The 15,282-nt window shown below is 37.7% G+C and overlaps 1 protein-coding gene across 5 annotated transcripts in view; it reads left to right on the plus strand.

Annotated features, from left to right (window-relative positions):
- The window catches only part of pard3aa (par-3 family cell polarity regulator alpha, a), a 900,153-nt gene that overhangs the window by 656,384 nt on the left and 228,487 nt on the right, over positions 1–15,282 (plus strand). The gene's annotated exons all lie outside the window — the stretch shown is intronic.

Raw genomic sequence — 15,282 nt, forward strand, 5'->3', positions numbered from 1 at the left:
CAAGGTGTTTGTATGCTGTTGAGTTGATGAAAGGATCGTTCCTCAGTGTGTGACACCAACTGTCAAAATGGAGGAGGAAGTGTGATGGTCTGGGGTTCTTTTGCTGGAGGCAGAGTTGGTGACTTCACAGAGTGACTGGCATTTTGAATCAAAAGGGTTAACACAATTTGGTTGCTATAACAACAAAAGGTGGCTACTTTGATGATCAACCTACTTTAAAAATGCTATATATATATATATATATATATATATATATATATATATATATATACACTGAGTATCAGAGGTGGGTAGTAACGAGTTACATTTACTCCGTTACATTGACTTCAGTAACTTTTTAAAAAAGTGATACTTCTAAGAATATTTTTACGGCACCATACTTTTTACTTTTATTTGAGTACATTTGCAAAGAAAAAATGCTACTCTTACTCTACTACATTGGGCAACACTCGAATCGTTACTTTTTTCCATTAGATAAAGTCTGACACACAAATTTCAGTCTGCTCTGTGTAGCGTATGCAGTCAAGTTGCGCACACTCTTTCCAATGCGTCTCCAACTCTGACGCGAGGTTTTGGATGTTCCGCAAATCAAGACGCTGCAGCTTTGAGGACAGATGTTGCATTTTTCTTTTGAAAGTATTAACTGAGCTAATCATATTGACCATGGTTTTCTTTCTTCCTTGCTGCTGTAAATTAAGCTAATTCAACATGTTGGTCAGATTGGAAAAAAATGCCAACTCTAGCGGCCATTGATCTTATTAAGTTGCTTGTATTCTACATGTTTAATGATAAGGAGAAACTTCTTTTTCTCCGACCAGTGGTCTTGAAATCTCAGCAGGAATTTCTCCCTAGCCATCTGCCTCAACAAAGTCCTGTTTTATCATCTCTCCATCTTGGAAGGACTTCTTATGCTTAATGATCGAGTGACTCACCCATAACGATGCTTCGGTGTCTGCCTTTGCTTTTGAATTCAGCCGAGTGATAAATGACGGCTGTCCGATTAACTGTGATTTTACTTCCCTCACCTTTTTCTTTCTCAGATTGCTTTTCGGAAGGAAGTCAGTTTCGTAGTTTTTGTGAACAGTTCAAAAGTGCCTTTCCACATTTTCCTTCTTTGGAATAGCAATGATAGATTGACAGATCAGACAAATGCACCTTGATTGTAACATTGTGAGAGAAAATAATCCTCTTCCAATTCCACATCCAGCCCATAACCAACAATTTTTTTTTAAATCCCTTCTTTAGTTGATATAAATTGGAAGGCTAACTAGATCACTGAGATAGCCGGAGTTTTGCAGTAGCTTGCGCGTTTGATCGTGCATGTGGGATGACCAGTGTGTTAGAAGAAAAGAGATCTCAGACTGGCCGCCCTGTATGTCAATCAAGTGGCAAATGCCATAGAGAGGATATGATAGATAACATCTAAAAAAAAATTTTTTTGAATGCAACGCAATCTACCTGCACTACCTTTCCGAGTAAGGACACCAGGGTTCATGTCCCAGGTCCTTCCTTTGTTATGTTTGAATTCCTTGTTTCTGAATGGGTTTCCTCTGGTTACTCCGGTCCCATCTCCTCCCCGTCAAAAGACATGCAGGTTAGGTGAATTGGCAATGCTAAATTGGCACTAGTGTGTGTTTGGTGTGTGGGTGTGTATGTTCACTCTGTGATGGGTTATTGTCCAGGGTTTGCTCATGCCTTGCTCCCTAATCTGTTTGGCATGCAACCCTGTCTTGATAAAGCAGATTAGAAAATGACACGACATAATATGCTGTGCTATAGTGCAAATATTTAATAAAAACTATATCTTACTTTACCAAAAAATAATATGCATAGTATGAACTACTTTGTACATCATTCTTCTCATTTTAATTTTCAGAAAGTAAAATTACATCTCTTTATTGTGTTATCTCCTAGGCCGGTCTCTGTCAGTATCTCATCCTCTCTCATCCTTCCTGTATTCTTCTGAGATTTTCAGAAAGGTATTCTGCCACATTCCAAATGTATGTTGGTTAGATTAATGGGCAAATCTAAACTGCCCCAGTATGAACGAGTGTTTTATGTGAGCAGCCAATGTAGGTTAAAGGGGGGGTTGGGGGGAAGCTCTGGCTCCAATGTAATACTTTTAGAAATGAATAGATGGGTTTATGTATAAATGTGCCTCCTTAATTTATTGAAACAGTTGCATAGGTTTAAGAGCAAGGCAAGAACCAGATCTGGCCAGAGCACCAGTTCATCTCACGTATTCAGAGAAACACCATTACCAGAGTCACAAATTAACCTGGCACAATTTGTTATATGTATTATAAAGTAGATATCCTTTGTTTGTCTGCCCTCAGATATTATGGAATAACACTGGATTGTGTCCATCTAAATTGTTGTGACAAAAATTTTATTTCCATTAAAAGTTTTTGTTGTTCTGTCCAAATCTGACAGCAAAATTTCATTTAACTCATTCAGTATTCATGAGATGAAGGTTTAAAGTGAAAAAAAAAAACCTATTGTAAAGTAAAAAACTGAATATTTTTTAAATTAATTATATAAACTTGAACAATTAATACATCACATATATACTTGTTTTAAATATAATTATTGCATAAAAAAAGTAGTTGCTTGGTAGTTTTTTTCCTCTTGTAATCTGTTGAAGGTGTTTCATGATGGAGTGACTAACAAATGTCTGCTGACATAGACTAACTCCACTTTCCATTATAACATCTCTCCATTTGAACAATGTCCTCGCGAGCCCTCTCCCCATGTTCTCGAAGATAAACCCAAATGAGAGCATAGGAAATGGATTTGTAAAGAAGTTCTACACCCAAGTGCTGACAGAGTGAAGATCCTTTACTAGTTCCTTGTAGTTTTCTGCCTTTACATTCCCACAAAAGGTGTGGCCCATGCTGATTTTTTCAATAAAGACATTGTGTGTTCCATTATAGTTTGCTTCCATGTAACCTGGGACCATATGCATAACGCTGTGCGTAGAATTCGCACTATAACATGACGTAAGCACGCGCCTGCTGTCCCGCCCTCATTCCTCCCAGAATTACCCCTCTTTGAATATGCAAATCAATATAAATTGTCCTAAAGCTCAGCGTTCTGTGGAAAGACAATGGGAAAAAGCACGGGGGAAAATATAAGAATTTCAGTGAATACCAAGTGGAGGGAAAGGAAAAATATACAATTTGTTGATTTAAACAGTGGTATAATCAACAAAAGAAAGTTGATCGAGTGACATAGCGTGTCGGAGAAACTCGAAAGCTCAAGTTCACAAAGTCGCACAATGCCAAAATAAAAAAAGAAGTCATATATCAAAGTCACCGTGAAAAGGCGAGTTGTAGCCCACCATCTGAGTGTCATATGAAAGCTTATTAGGGTACAGACAAAAAAAATAGGTACACAGTGGGAAAAAAAGCACGTAATGTCAACTTTAATCTTGAAATTTCCACTTTAATCACTTAGTTTATTTTATCATTAAAGTACAACATCATAAACTTCATCTTAAAATCATTTAATTTACTAGTTTCTCAAATCCCATTGTAACTAAAGTAGCTCGTTAAATGCTTTGTTTTGTATTTGATCTTCTATGTGTGTGAATCACTACGTGCTTCCGTTCTTTCTCTTTCTCCGACAGGACACAGAATCCATTACATTTGTGATATTACAGCTCTCCAAATAATTAAAATACTGAGATGTATACATGATATCATTTTCATGATGATTGGAATGAAAGAATTTTATTAAACATGGGAACACGGTGCAATAATTGTTCATGTCTCACACAAGATGCTGCTGCGCCATGTGCGACCTTCGATGAAATAATTTATTGTAGCAGTACTGTCTCTTTCAAACGTACTAACATCTAATTCCTGTCCTTACTTTTCTTTCTCCAAATACCCAATCGCCACACAATCAGCTATGTAATAGACATTTAGCCATCTGTAAGCTAACAATGACGATTCTTCAAAACTTTTAAGGAAAATTGAAATATCTTCATTGTACGTGTTTAATTATTCTATCCATCTATCCTTCCAGTGTCGCGCCAGCCTCAGTAAATATACAGCGCGAGGCAGGAACGATACGTGAACTTGCTAGCGCTGTGGCACCATGTCCTCACATGTTTAATTTTTAGCAATACAGATTATTTAAATGACGTTAAAGTTTTATCTGTATAATATAATCAACATATTTTGCTGCATTTCATCACAAAAATGAAATCGTCATCATATGTAAATACGCGGTTTATAAAGTGGCGCAGGTTGTGCAATATTATAACTAGTGCAAGTTTACAGAGGGGTAATTGTACTTATAAGTACAAACAGTTCTACAAGGAGCAATTGATTGAGTGCTAGATATAGTTCTTGGGATGAAACTGTTTCTGAACCGTGAGGTCCGTACAGGAAAGACTCTGAAGTGTTTTGCCGTGGCTGAGGCAGCGTGTGCTTGATGCTGTATACCGATAATTCTCTTTCCGTTCAGCTGCTGTAGAGCTGTGATTCCCCACTCGGATACAGTCATACAAATATGGAAAATGATGATCCGCTGAGGCAACTCCAAACGGGAGCAGCTGAACGAAGAAGAATAAGAAAGTGCAGTGAGAGTAACAACGCTAAAGCAGTTATGGTATTTGGAATACTACTCTATTCCCTGGACCATGATATTGTTACAGGTAATTTACAATCAGATGCATTACACTAATAAACAATATTCGATTAATTTCAATGTATTTATAAAGCCACGTCAGGAGAAGAAGGATAACCACACAGGAACAGTAGCACTGCTTTGACTCTGGGTGCCGCCAGTCTGCAAAACCGAGCAGAGAACTTGCGTACGACAGGGTATGAGGTACCGTGGAACTATGCTTGGCTTTAAGCCAAGTTTAGGTTTTATGCATCACGGTTTGAACGTGGAAACATTCTTACACAACATTTCTATGCATACACACCGTTTATATATGAGGCCCCTGGTCAAGAAAATGAATGGATCAACCCGGCCTTGCATATTTCTGTGAAAAACATTTTATATAACAACTTTCTGTCTTCTGGACAATAAAATGCAACATTTTGAACTTTTAAATATAAATTGCTAGAGAAAAAGAAATTATTGAGAGATGAAATTTGTGTAGTAAATACTTGATTTTGGGTTGTTCTACCTCAACTAATGTTAAGAATAAGATGACTGACATTTTTGTTTCTTCAAAATAACAATTTTCACTGATACAGGTATCTAGCGGAAATGATTTATGGTAGATGTTTAAATTTCAGAAATGGATACAGAAAAACCTAAATCTCTACACCGACTCTCTTTGTGGAGGAGGATTTTGGTGTGGACCAGTATAATTTGCATTATACTCAGATTATACAGTTTAGCAGATGTTAAGCATTTAAGGCAGAACATGTGAAGGGCATTTCTGAAAATTTATTTTAAAGCTGTGCTCTTGTTATAAAGGTTTACATTATCTTAACTCTCTATTTATTGTTAAAGGAGTGGGAGCAGTGTAAAAGTGAGTAATTATTTGATGACTGACACCATTTTGAAGAGTAACTTTAACTGGGCAGGACCATAAGTGATGGGTCTAGAGGTGGCAAGTTAGTGCTCTTCTTCCAGATCCTGGACTTCCTGGCTGACGGTGGAATGAAAAACAAAAGTGACAGTACTACATCCGTATCTCTGCCATAAGTTGGCCAAAGAAAGAGGTGCTCTCTACTAATGTGTTCAACAATAGAAATTGTAAATCTTCATGCTTTTTTTTTTTTTATTTTATATAGTTTCCTAAACTGAGGGCTTCAGCAGTCCCAACTTCACCTTCAAGAGTAAATGCAACTATGTTAAATATGTGATCATTAAGCTCCAGGCACCACTCCTGTTACCTGAGTGGTGTTCAAAGTATAAAATTGCAGCAACTAGCGTTGTTGTCTTAAACTTTATATTTTAAATATAAAGTGTCACTGTCACTCACCTGGATCCTGCTGGGGACTTCAAAAGGTATGTTGAGTTGCAACAGTAAAACAGCAGAACTTGGACAAGGGAATCATTTCATTGAAGGCTGTGTGGAAGATAATTAAAACAATGGCAGCACATTCATACAGGTTTGGAACTCTAATGTGAAATGAAGAGGAAAAAGATGACTTCTTTATAATTACTATTCAGAGCCTGAACATGGTGCCTTAATTCTCCTTTCATGTTGTGTAATTTGTAGAAATGTATGATAATGATATTGCCTTTCACAGAACTCCAGATCCATCAGATTATTTTCTAATTAGTCTGTATGTACACATGCAGTGCGTGAGAAAGGTTTGCTGGGCCTCATGTAGATACATACTGTGGTGTGTGAAGGCGACAGGAGTCCATAAACAAATTCCAGGGCCTACTAATTACAAGGTTAGCCTGATAAAAAGGATTACTGTAGTCTGTTTGACTTTAGCTTGTCAAATACAGAGATGCATAGCAGCACCTCACTGATATATTTTTTTGGAGTGCTCCTTGACTCTAAACCTCAGACTGCATTTTTTGTCTAAGTACATCAATCATGTTAATTTAGTCTTCCTTTATTATTTTCCCTCCTGTCACTTTTTTGTCCGAATAAATCAAATGTTGACTAAGCTTTCACTGAAATCAAAGGCATTATTTACCTCATTGATAATGTGTCCCCTTTCTGCTTCTTTAAGCAATCACTAAGCTTTTTACATAGAATCTACCAACATGCAACACTTCTGCAAACTATGATTCCAGACTGGTAGAAGAAATGCCCCCCCCATCACTGCCAACTCAACATTCCTTCACTCTCCCTTTCTACAGACTTCGTATTTTAAGCACCAGGATCATTATGGCATGTTAGACAAACAGAGTTTTTGATCACAAAATTCGAGCCACCTTTCTTTCATAAATCACAAGACAGATTGAGGGCAGCATCATTTATAATGAAGAGTATGTGGCAGAACAGTTAAGAGGAAAATTCAGGCATTGTTTATTTTAAGGAAGGGAGGTTTTGCACCTTTCAGCATTTGGCTGCAGTCTGCTTTGTAATTCCTCAGGCCTGCTTGGCTGAGTTAGTTGAGGCTAAGTGTCCAGCTGTCATTGTGTCAGCCTTCAATTGTGATAAGAAGCAGGCAGGGAGTCTCTTATTTTACCTAATTTGCATTTCCTTTTATCAGCATGCAAGATTGTCCTGACGACTAAGGGAAAAAAGATTTAAAAATGCAAGCTTCTGGCATATGTTTTGGATAAAATAGGAGCTAATGAGCCAGTATGTGTTGACAAAGGTCCTATAGCACTAAGAAACTGAAAGGTTTGTGATCAGCTTTTGAGATGCAAGATCAAGAGCTGGTAAAATAATTTTAAACAGTATTGGAATGAAAATGACATTGATATTGGTCAGGTACTATTTATGTTAATCTTAGCAGGTATATAAAACACTATACCTCTGCTATGTGTTTTCATTTGATATTATCCGTTGCATTCCTGCTAACATTCATGGAAGTGTTCTGCTTGTAACCGCTGGGCCTCTTTCAGTCCTTTTTTCATCAATTCTGTTCTGTCAGAGAATGGTGTCTCCAAGGCTGTGTTCACACTAGTACGTATTCATTTTGAAAACGTAGATATTAGTCTGTGTTTTCACCTTTCATCCACAGAACACCAATGTTTCCTTAACCCCTGAAAATAAAGACTTTTGAAATTGCTCTCCCAAACTGTACATTTATGAAAGCATCTGCTCCACATTGTAATGTGGATGATTAAAAATAGTCTTTTAACGTGCAGACTCGAATTGCACTCTGATTGGTTCATTCTTGTTATGTGCCCTTTCCCTGATTGGATCCTTCTCATCCCCTGATTGCTCACCCTTCACAGAAGAAAACCATATCCCAACATAGCATAGCAGACTTAAAGGAATTCCCTTCCATGGGACTTGTTGTGTTTTGTACACTTTAAATGCAACATTCATGTGAAAACACAGATAATTAATTAGCTGGCACATTTGTTAGATTACAGAAAATTCTGTGCCCAGTAGCATTACTATCCCTTTAAAGATTTTTTTCTGATGCATACATGCCCAGTGTAGGCAATTATCTACGTCATATACATTTTTCAAGTCAGAGATACTTCATTAAATGATGCAAAAATGTTTTTGTGGAGAAAAATTGTTTAAAAACGCTGTTTGTAAATGAAAATGTAGTAGTATAGACAGTATAGTGTCGCTGTCTCTATAATGCAGATGCAGTGCACCCTGCAGTTGACGTTTGTTTAGATAATGGCAAACTACTGCCTTTTAAGCTGTTCTGTGGACCCATAACCCTGAGCTGATCTTCGCAAGTTTAGATGAAGTGATGTTTATCTAGCATAGATATATTCAGAAACTTAAACTGTTAATCTGAGAGGGTCGCATCTCTCTGCAGCCGCATTGTGCGCACCCCTATTAAATATGTGCTCCTGTTCCTATAAAATGCTTTGAGATTGTGTTTTACATGAAAAGGCACATACTATCTCATTGTCAAAACAAGTAGTATTATTTACAAAATGATTGTGCCTTAAAAGCATGTATACTGTTTGAAAACTATTTTCATGTATAGGTAGGCAAACAGCATTTGTTATATTTTTCCAGTATCAATGCAGAAATGGGAGCCTGATTGTTTTTTTTTTTTTTAATTAATGCCATATGTAAAGTTGGAGGGGTGTTTGTAGCTGCATATGTCTATAGATCATGGCAGTCAGTGATTTTGTATGGGTACTGTAGGCCATCCATCAGACATGTCCGCTCATCACTTACATGTGAATTGTTGTCAGCATGGTTAATTTCGTGGTCTGGCCAGATTCTTAGCAAATACCACTGGGGCCGTCCCAACAGCTGGCCCGGTAAAGGCTTTTTACACAGGATGCCTGTGACTCTTTACAATTGACACATCGTGCTGTTTCATTTTTAGCGACCATTTGGCATTTTGACAGTCTGTGCTTGGTTTCTTTCACTCAGAACCTTTGTTTTCCAAATAGTGCTATAGCTGCTTTTGCTCATTCCCATTATGTTTAATCAAATGCCAACTGCTGACTTAAATTCAGTTTCTTAGGTTACTCATTTTGGTGTTTCCTGTTTTTACGTTGAGTTTGTTAACTAGTAAACTACATGACACTTTTTTTTAAATATACTTTTTCAAGAAATGAATATGATTGCTACCTTCAGATCGTTTTGTTAAGGTTGTATTTCTCAAAACTTGAACATAAATGCTTTTAAAGAATCCACATTATGGCAAACACCTGCAAGTGGAAATAACATTGAATTGGTGGTCCAATGTAGAAGTTTATGTATTAGATCTACAAACTCGTTTGTAACTTGTCGTTCTTTCTACCTTGAAATTCGTCTATGTGTAGCAAATTTGCTAGACAGACACTTGTAATGGTGTAGTGTTCAAAAGTTTACAATAAGTGAATGGGAAAGTGTGAAACTGACAATAACACACAGTAATGCATATGCCTTATTCAGACAGCTAAGTTTAACTTTAGTGCCAAAGAAAACAAACCAGAATGCATGATTCTTTATGCAACAACCCAACTGTATTTCTCTTTGAACTTGACAAACAGGGACGAATGGTTGCAATGGGTTAAGAAACACAAATGCAAGGCACTGGTGGATTCAAAATGAATTATTTACACTTATTTGCCCAGGATGGAGAACACGCCATGAATCCCCTGGATCTGTCCTACTGCATGTCAGTAATGCAGGTCTGCAATGGCAGTGTAATGTTTTGGGGTGTTTTTTGTTTTTTTTTTTTCTCATTGCATACATCGAGTTCCTTGTTAGGAACATAAGTGCAACGTTTTAGTGCCATGGGAACTGTAAACCTTGTTGATGATTCATAACAGCAGTGTATCTGAGTAACGCTACAGGGAATGGAGTTTAATGCAGCGGACCTTACAATGACCAGATTGAAATTCAGTTAAGTATCTGTGGGATTAAATAAAATTAGAACACCACAAGCTAATTTGTAATGCTTTCAAGACCCCTCATGTTGTGTCAGATTCTGAAAGCAAACTGAGGACCAACTTACTGTTCAGTGTACCTCAAAAATGGCTGCTTGGTCTATTTATGATATTCCTATGGTTTATTACTTAATAATCCTTGCTATTTTCATTGGCCTTTAATTGTTGTTGTATATCTGTATATTTAAAATGCTAAGAGTTGTGTCCATTTTACTACCAGACCAATAAGGCTAGAATCTTGATCTTGGTCTTAATCGAAAACTCCTGATGTGATACGCACTGCTGAAGCAAAAAATGTGGCGAAGTATTCAGGGTTCATGTCTTTCTTACAGTAAAGTGATTGAGAAGGTGACATGGCGAAAGAAAAAGAAGAGTGTCTACTTCTGCTGAATGTAAAGCAATTTGCAAAAGCCAATTATGTGATAAAAAGAATGACAGTTGCAGCATCTGCTGACCCTTAAGTACATATGGCAAGGCCAACTGTTGGGTCTAGAACCCAGCTCTTGGTCTTATTCTAAAGATTATGACCTGATATGTTCTGGAAAGTCAAAAAATGTCAACTTGTGATAAACCAGAAAGGTAAAGTGATCAACAAAGCGACATGGTACAAAGAAATGTGTCATCCTACTAGTGGGCAGAAAAGTTTGTTTTAATTTAAGCTCGATCCTCTCAAGCCCATTTATTGATAATCCCCCAGGACACGTTAAATGCATCTTCTGAATTCATAATCAAGTGTTAAGTATTTCATTTATTGACGAAGAAATCTATAATAGGAAGAAACAATAAGAAAGTCAGTGACATCTGTGAAGTTGTAATTTTTTCACAGTGAAAACAAACCGCTGTTTTTCCAAAATGGAAATGTTCAGCGAACTCTATATGAACCATCTCTACTTGGGAATCGTAGGTCCGTATGTTTCCTCGCTCTTTTATAATTTGACATTGTTGTGTTTGCAGTCTCTGAGGCTTTACTTCAAAGGCTGGGCACTCCTACCATGTTACTGTGCACACTCTCATAACCTTATAAAACAGGAATATGAAGAGGTTACCAGTTGTCTTTCTGATCAACTTTAGAGCCACACTGTAAATCATATTCTGAAATTACTTTGTTTGTTCTGCCAATTTCTTTGCATTTTTTACACAAACCCATAGACTACACTGCTTCATTAAAACATATTGTTTTCTTCAATTAAGGATTGCGGTTATCCTCTATGTCTAAAAGCTGTTTATATACTGCTCAAAAGAATTAAAGGAACACTTTTTAATCAGAGTATAGCATAAAGTCAATGAAACTTATGGGATATTAATCTGGTCAGTTAAGTAGCAGAGGGGGTTGTTAATCAGTTTCAGCTGCTGTGGTGTTAATGAAATTAACAACAGATGCACTAGAGGGGCAACAATGAGATGACCCCCAAAACAGGAATGGTTTAACAGGGGGAGGCCACTGACATTTTTCCCTCCTCATCTTTTCTGACTGTTTCTTCACTAGTTTTGCATTTGGCTACAGTCAGTGTCACTACTGGTAGCATGAGGCGATACCCGGACCCTACAGAGGTTGCACAGGTAGTCCAACTTCTCCAGGATGGCACATCAATACGTGTCATTGCCAGAAGGTTTGCTGTGTCTCCCTGCACAGTCAAGGGCATGGAGGAGATTCTAGGAGACAAGCAGTTACTCTAGGAGAGCTGGAGAGGGCCATAGAAGGTCCATAACCCATCAGCAGGACCAGTATCTGCTCCTTTGGGCAAGGAGGAACAGGATGAGCACTGCCAGAGCCCTACAAAATGACCTCCAGCAGGCCACTGGTGTGAATGTCTCTGACCAAACAACCAGAAAGACTTCATGAGGGTGACCCAAGGGCCCCATGTCCTCTAATGGGCCCTGAGCTCACTGCCCAGCAGCATGCAGCTCGATTGGCATTCGCCATAGAATACCAGAATTGGCAGATGCACCACTGGTGCCCTGTGCTTTTTACACATGAGAGCAGGTTCACCCTGAGCACGTGACAGAAGTGAAAGGGTCTGGAGAAGCCATGGAGAACATTATGCTGCCTGTAACATCATTCAGCATGAGCAGTTTGGTGGTGGGTTAATGATTGTCTGGGGAGGCATATCCATGGAGGGTCACACAGACCGCTACAGGCTTGACAAAGGCACCTTGGCTGCCATTAGGTATCAGGATGAAATCCTTGGACCCATTGTCAGACCCTATGCTGGTACAGTGGCTCCTGGTGCACGACAATTCTGGCCTCATGTGGTGAGAGTATGCAGGCAGTTCCTGGAGGATGAAGGAATTGATACCATTGACTGGCCACCACACTTTCCTGACCTAAATCTAATAGAACACCTCTGGGACATTATGTTTTGGTCCATCCAATGCCACCAGGTTGCGCCTCAGACTGTCCAGGAGCTCAGTGATGCCCTGGTCCAGATCTGGGAGGAGATCCCCCACAACACCATCTGTCATCTCATTAGAAGCATGCACCGATGTTGTCAGGCATGTATACAAGAACACAGGGGCCATACAAAGTGCTGCATACAATTTTGAGTTGCTGCAATTAAATTTTGGCAAAATGGACTAGCCTGCCACATAATTTTTTCACTCTGATTTTTGGGGCGTCTTTGAATTCAGGGCTCTGTAGGTTGATCATTTTCATTTCCATCAAACGATGTGGCATCCTTTCGTTCCTAACACATTACCCAGTCTATATCAGTATAGATATCCAGGAGGATTTCTTTTTCCCATTGAGATCTGATGTGTTTTCAAAGTGTTCCTTTAATTTTTTTGAGCAGTTTAATTAAAATGCATAAGTCAAAAATAAAAAAGTCTATAGGAGATGCCAACAGCCGTGACATGGCACCCACTACACATCAGATTTTGCATTTTCAGATTTAATCGATTCTTATAGTGTAACATGATAGCACTGTGTCGTTTTCATTTACTTATGTTATGATTTAAACAAAAATTAAATAGTTGACTGTTTTTTTTTTTTTTTTGACATAATAAAGAAATAACAGGATCAGAATTTATAGCCCCAATATTTTGCTATATATAATAAATGATTGAAGTAGCATAACTCTTGGCTCTTGGGTATACAAAATTTGTACTCTTTGCTAAATTGTATTTGTAATTATTGTATAGTATGTTTTGGCTGTTAGATTAAATCATTCTTAATGGGAATAATTCAAATTAATAATTGTAAATCAGAGCAAATGGGCAAGATTTATTGTAATGGTATTCCTAATCTTTATGTATTAGACCTTTCAGAGATCATAAACAGGTTTATTACAGAAATGATTTGCTGTGCTAAAATTGTCTTAAGTAAGTGATGTCCATGTATGAGGAGTAATGCCATGGTGGGGGCAAGATGTCTATTTTCACTGGCAAATTGTCAGATCAAAGTATGTTGTCTGTGTGCGCCCTCTGGCAAGTTGTGAAATGAAATTAAGATTTCCCATCATCTACTGTATGTTATCATCTCTGAGTGGGAGCATTGCATCACTGGACTCACCACAGTTATTCTGATTATATGAAAACATGCTGAAGAAGGTGATGAATTTCAAGAAGAGTAGTCTGCCTTCATATTAAGACATTTTTCTTTATCCAGAATGTGGCAGTTTTTATTGACAGTAGGAGTTTAGCATTTAAAATTTTAAAATTGGAGTAAACCAATTTAAAGGTGAATGATATTTATAGAGAAAAATTAGAATGTGCTGACCTCTACTAACCTGGTCAGCTTCATTAGGTGTTTGGTATTACGAAATCCATTTCCTAAAAGCCCACACACGCATTAACGCAATATATGAAATGGCTTTAAAAGAAGAGTGGTTTGCTTCTGTTTAAGGGCTGTTTAATTAGGAAACCGATATATCCCTTTGCATTTACAATCTGTAAATGTCTGGCTCGTTTTCCCTTTTTTTCATTTAGTAGAATCCAAAAGAAATATTGCATTGAGGACACAGAACCAAACAAATATCTGATTTGCTGCACGCATTCATAACGTTTATGAACCCAGTAAATAGACTAAAGGCAAAAATAATCTGTGACCCGAACTTGATTCATTATATTTAGGTCACTACCAAAACCCTTATTCACTTATATACAGTAAAAAAAAAAAAAAAAAGATTTGAAAATGTTTGATTCCTGCAAATATTGTGGATGAATTGCCTTTTAATATGCAGTACTGTATGTCATCATTTATTGTTTCATTGACCTCCTTCTGTGCTCTGATTAGTGAGCACATGATTCCTTACAGACGGGTCACTCCATCTCCATCTGTAAAGCAGAGCAATTCAAATTGAATACTGGAAGTATTATTAATTATTATGAATCCATCTGCACACAACCACTATACACGTGGTACTATTCACCATCACAAAATGCAATATTATTGCTTACTTGTGAGTTTGTTCTTAAGGAAATGATATTAGCTAAATGCTATTGCAAAATATACAGTAAGTCTATTGAACTGATATACATTCATCTCAGAATTCTTAGAGTAAGGGTGGATTTGATGAAGAGCTTGCAGTTAATATTCTTTATATCCATCAATTTACTTTATCTTGTCCTGGCAACATTAGGTGCAACAACAGCAACATTTATTTATATTGCACATTTTCATACAAAAAAATGTAGCTCAAAGTGCTTTACAAAATGAAGGATAGAAAAATAAAAGACACAGTAAGAAAACAAAATAAGTCAACATTAGTTAACATAGAATAAGTAAGGTCCGATGGCCAGGGTGGACAGATAAAACAAAAAAAAAACTCCAGACGGCTGGAGAAAAAAATAAAATCTGCAGGGATTCCAGACCATGAGACCGCCCAGTCCCCTCTGGGCATTCTACATAACATAAATGAAACAGTCCTCTTTGGATTTAGGGTTCTCACAAAAGGACTGATGATGATGGTCACGTAGACTCCTGGCTTTCAGTCCATCATTGTTGGAGCATCATGATGCTTTGAGTAGGTGGTGGTGGCACAGGCGCCACCACAAAGAAACCGGAAAAAGAAACAGAAGAGAGAGATGGGGTCAGTATGGATTTTAGAGCCACTATGAATAGTTGTTATGATGAATTGAACATACAGAGTATCAGGATTATGTTAAAGTGAAGTTATAAAAAGGCCATGTTAAAGTAATGTGTTTTCAGTAGTGTTTTAAAGTTTTCTACTGTATTAGCCTGGCAAATTCCTATTGGCAGGCTATTCCAGATTTTAGGTGCATAACAGCAGAAGACAGGAGCCAACCCTGGATATGGCACCAATTTATCATGGGACACACTCATGTGTGCCAGGCATATCTGGGGTCAGCAGTTAACCTAAC

This window comes from Polypterus senegalus, chromosome 5 (genome assembly GCF_016835505.1).
Source record: "Polypterus senegalus isolate Bchr_013 chromosome 5, ASM1683550v1, whole genome shotgun sequence".
NCBI lineage: Eukaryota > Metazoa > Chordata > Cladistia > Polypteriformes > Polypteridae > Polypterus > Polypterus senegalus.